We start from the raw sequence: 5785 nt of genomic DNA on the forward strand, positions 1-5785 counted from the left end.
GTCCTACATATATGAATATGATGACAGTAGAATAATGGGGTGATATAAGCCAATTAGATAACAAAATAATGAAATTTGGCTCAAAGATCCGACAATCTTATTTCTTTTACTTATTAGGATCGGGGTAAGAGAAAACTCTTTATGTTTTTAGTCACTTCTACTTTTGCTATGATACTGAAAATTGACAGGTACCTATAGTTTTATATTACTGCTGCCATTTACTGTCTGATCAAAACGATGAATCATCAAGCTAAATTTCCGGATGGTATCCAATTTGGCGGGAGAAATGGTTATTTTTGTAAAATTATTATTATCATTCTCAAAGTACAAAATACAATTTCAAAGCATATATGTTTTATTATTATTATTATTATTATTATAAGAATAATAATATAATAATAATAATAATAATAATAATAATATTATTATTATTATTGTTATTGTTATTATTGTTATTGTTATTATTATTATTATTATTATTATTGGCTTTTCCCAGCAGTACTGGGAAAATCCATTGTTTTTGTTCAGATTTTTTTTTCTTTCTTCCATATATTTTCCCTTTTTGCACTGTTTTTTTCTGGCCGTCACTTTGGTCACTTCCCATGCTTACAATTTTTCCATGCTTTGCCGAAGCAAAGGCCATATATCAAGAATGTGCCTCCTAATATTTAGTGTCAATCTATGGTCGGGTGTGCGTGTGAGGACCAATTTAAATGATTTAAGGTCAAACAGTCTACACCGGATATTTCAATAACAAGTCAGTGTGAATGAAACTTACGGGAAAATGTATTCAAGTTACATGGAAGAGATTGTTATGTGTTAGTGACGATCCAGTGAAGGGTATAAGTTTGAGGGTCTTTTCAATTTTTGACGACCCAGACCTAAATATCTCTTTAAAAAAATCCAATGGATCTAAATGAAACATTTTATAATACTTTGTAAAGGTCTTGTAAAAAAATGATTAAATTTTTGTGACGATTCGCATTATGGTGTGAATCTGAGGACCATTGAAAGGAAAACGTCCCAGACCACATATTTCGAAAAAGGATCTGAACTGATCTGAATGAAACTTTCGGAAAAAGTTTAACGAAGTTACAAGAAAGATAGTATTATTTGTTGGCGACGAATCTGTCAAGGGTGTAAATAGGAGGGTCATTTAAATTTTTGAGATCCTGACGTAAATATCTATAAAAAGTTTTCAATGGGTGTAAATGAAACTTTCTATAATAGTTTGTGACGATCCGGCGTAGGGTGTGACTATGAGGACCATTTAAAGGAAAACGTCCCAGACCAGATATTTCAAAAACGTGTCAACTGATCCGAACAAAATTTTCGTTTAACCCAAGTTACAAGAAAGATATTATTATGTGTAGGGGACGGTCCAGGTTAGGGTGTAAATTTGCTTACTCAAAGTTATAAATGGATATAAATGACACTTTTTAATGGTGAAATGAAAAATGAACCAATTTTAGTGACGATCCGCAGTAGGGTGTGGATATGAGGACCATTAAAGATATTTAGTTTACAGTTGATTAAATTATTTAAACCCAATTTGCATGTTCCAAAGCGCCTAAACCAGTTACAGCTAGGTTAAACTCAAAATACCGTGATATGCATGAACAGTTTTTGCTTTCAGTCATTGAATCGCTATGAACTGAAAACGCACTTTCCTATGCACGGTCGGCTCATATGACCCGAGCGATGGTTATGAGTTACGATGTACCGCGCTATTTCCATTGCAGCCATAGTTCAAGTCTAATAACGTCGCAGTGAACTTGGTTTTCGGGTTTTTTTTTCAATTTATTAAAATCATATTGGTTTTCCGTGTTTTTTTACTTTATACCTTTTAACGACTTTTCTTTTTGTTGCATTTTCAACTTCATTTCTCATTAAAGCAATGGGGAAAAAGCCCCATGTTCTGTTGTTCAAACAGACTTAGTATGTCTAGTTGTTGTTAATACTATTATTATTATTATTTTTATTATTATTATTATTATTATTATTATTATTTAATATTAATATTAATATTAATATTAATATTAATATTAATATTAATATTAATATTAATATTAATATTAATATTAATATTAATATTAATAATAATAATATTATTATTATTATTGTTGTATTATTGTTGTTGTTATAATAATAATTATTATTATTTCGATGGCGTTTTTTGCGTCAGGAAAATTATTACGAAATGATATTTGCCCTACCTGACGTGTTATAAGTACTGAATGCTCAGTACTTTCCCAAATATTTGCGAATCGAGCTCACAACCTCCAGGTTACTAGCTTGATATCTTAACCTACACCACCGAGCTTGCGCTTGATGTCTAGTGATCAATCCGATTCCCAAGTAGCAGCGGGTATTGCATTGCTATTCCGATAGCGCTTTCGCGTCACGAGAGTTCATACAAAATGAGGTTTGACCTACCTGACGTGTTGTTACTGCTAAATGCTCAGTACATTCCCAAATGTAGGCCTACTTAGCAAAAAACACCATCAAAATAGCATTGCAGTACCCACTGCTACTTGGGGATCGGATTTGAGCCACCAAGCGCAAGCTCGGCGGTCTAATGAACAGGACATCTGGCAAGTTATCTGAAAGTTGTGGGTTCGATTCCCACCCCTATCACTTGCGAGATTTTGTTCGCAAATATTTTGGGAATATACTTAACATTCAGTACATATAACACATCAGGTAGGGAAAACATCATTTCGTATTATTATTATCATTATTATTATTGTTATTGAAATCAATATAATATTATTGTTATTATATACTGTATTATTTTATTTAATATTATAAAATTAAATTTTATTATGGAAATTAATATTATTGTTAGTAGGCCTACTGTTATAGTCATTATTTTATTATTGCTATCACAGTCTTGAAACTGCAAAGATAACCTTCTGGGTAATACATGTTAAGAACGCAGCTCATCGGAAAAGAGTAGAGGATTGTCTTCCGGTGTACTGTCCAATTCACCAATAGAAGGACCCCACTGGAAATAAGTCTCAGGACCGTCGTGGGGTATCCTTGGTGTGTGTCACATCGAAGAAATCCAAGTATTTTTTAGTTGTTCTAGTCAATTTAATGGTTTCATACAAATAACTGGGACACAGTATTTTTATGCATCCATTATTTGCAAAAGATTTCATTTTATTAATTCTCAATTGAAAACAAATATCCTATAAAAAGTACCGTAGGCCTAATTCCTATACGGTATTCTGTTTCAAAAATGGCCTCCTGATTGTTCTTGTAGTCCTAGACTAGACTACTACAATAGTTCCGTTTTAGTCCTAATTTTTAAGCCTTTTAAATATCGTATCACTAAAACAACGTCACTAAATCAGCGTTATTGTGATTTCCTTTTACGTTAAAGCACAGCATTTCCGGTGTTATTACTAGTCAGTTATATTAAAAAAAAAATGTAAACATTGAAACGTAAAAGTTTGTGACGTCATAAATTCTACACTTTACAAATCAGCGAGTTAGAATACAATAAAATCACTTGGATTGCATAACCCTCGCATATTCCATTCTACATGGATAGTATGGAGTGTTAAAATGGTAGAGTCCTCAGATAATTAATAGAAAATGTGAGGAAGGGTTATTGAGTGATAATTGTGAGAAAGTTTGAAAACCAAGGTTCTCATAGCGTTTCGTGTAATTTCATGTATTCTCACCTTATTCACATATGACATCAATTTTACTGATTGCTATGTCGCATTGTACATGCATGACATCTAAACAGGTTACTATATTAAATTTGAATTTTAGAATGAATTTAATTTTATCAGATAATTGAAAGAAAGTATGAGTTATTGGTTGTTAAATGTGAGAAAGTTGGGAAAAAACTGACTGGCTAGGAGGAAAGGTTACTGTGACAGAATAATTATAGATAAAGGATTCAGCGCTGAACTAATGTAAGTATGATTGTTAAATGTTTTTGACAAAGTTTTTCCAGAGCTATAACTGATGTCACGTTTTAGTACTGTACATAGTGTACATTCACTGAATGTTTTATTTTCGTGTTTCGCACGCACCCCCACCCCCATTAACCTCAAATCTTAAGTCTGACCAGCGGTGGCGCCAGAAATTTTCCGACAAGGCGTCCGAAATGTCCGACGGAGGGGTCCGAGTCAAAAGGCCGACGAAGCCTCTGTCGATGGGCCGGAATAAAAACTCCTTTGTGTGGTTCACGGGGTTAGTTGGTCCAAAAAAATGTGCTTTTAGACCACAATATTATGGATGGCAGTCAAAATAAAGTTATTTAGATAAGGCAGGGAATCGAACCATCAAATGCCACTTAGTTTTTAGTCGAAGTGCAGATAGGCCTGTTGCACCGGTAGACCAATTGAGTGTTTATGCAATTATCTAGCAAACAATTAAGGGCGTAGGTAAGAACTCCCCCGCCGGGATCTAGCAGCTGAAAGCCCTGGAAAATCCAGTGGATTTAAAGTATACTGAAAGACTAATTTGAATGGTTTTCTACAATAATTTTCCTATGAAATCCGCTCCACCCCAACTTTCAAAAATGTTCCGCCGCCGTTGGTCAAAAGCCACCCATTGCTACCTGCGCTCGTAATTACTCGTTTAGCTCGTTTATATACATCCGAGCTAAACGAGTAATTAGGAGCGCAGGTAGCAATGGGTGGCTTTTGTCCAACGGCGGCGGAACATTTTTGAAAGTTGGGGTGGAGCGGATTTCATAAGGTCCAATATGCGAGTTTGGTGAATTTTATAAGTTATTTTATAGGCATCAAGCTACTGTAATATGACTTCATATTTCTTGTAATTTCCAGTGGCGGATCCAGGAATTCTAAATAGAAGTGCCCAGGGAGGGTACTTTCACAGATAGAAGATCTAGGATATAGGCCTACTACCTCAGCCCACCATGGTTGGGTGAGGTAAGAAAATTTGTGGTTATGGCACATCTAGATGGCGGGAAATTACACTCTATTTGAATATAATTTTGCTTATATCCCCATTAAAAAAAAAAATTGAACAATTTAGCCCCCGCCCTGAATGCGTCACAGATTTTTTAACAAAATCAAAGTCGAGATTGCTTCCACGATTTCAATGAATTATTTATTATAAGGGTTATCCTTGATATGGGTTCCCTGACGACAACTTCAATTTTCCTCCGATGGATTAAAATTATCCTTCTATGTAGCCCGGAAATGATACTCCAACTGTGGCGGGTCCAGGAAGTCGAAATAGAGTGGACCAGGGAGGGTTTTGCGCAAATAAAATGTCAACCCACCTCAGCCCCACAACTGTTAGGGCTGAGGTAAGAAAAATTATGATTAGGGCACCTCCAAATGGCCGGAAATGGCACTCTCAGATTCAAAGTTGAATACAATTTTGTCTGTTTTCTCCATTTTTCTCCATTTTTTTTTACTCAAAACAACATATATAACAATTATACTGTAAATTGTGTAGTACCTTCAGAGAACTTTATTTAAAAAAATGACCTAATTAATTATCGTATTGTTTTCCGTTAAATTAGATGGAGTTTAAATGTGGTTGCATTCAGCTAGTTTGAAGGTTTACAGTAAGCCAATTAGTTACACCTACTATCTTCGTGGTTAGCATAATGAGAAGTAGAGCGTCGCCCCATTAAAGAGTGCCTACCTCCCCCCATATGCCTAAATACAGAATTCACGAAGGCAGGCGATTTTTTCTTAATGCTTGAGGGTGGGTTTCAAGGAAACTTTACAGACGCGCGTATACAGATTCAATCAACATTTGGTTGCTCAACTCAAAAAGGGAACTT

Source organism: Anneissia japonica, unplaced genomic scaffold, assembly GCF_011630105.1.
Source record: "Anneissia japonica isolate Jap-2015-1 unplaced genomic scaffold, ASM1163010v1 scaffold11229_len202898_cov190, whole genome shotgun sequence".
Taxonomy (NCBI): domain Eukaryota; kingdom Metazoa; phylum Echinodermata; class Crinoidea; order Comatulida; family Comatulidae; genus Anneissia; species Anneissia japonica.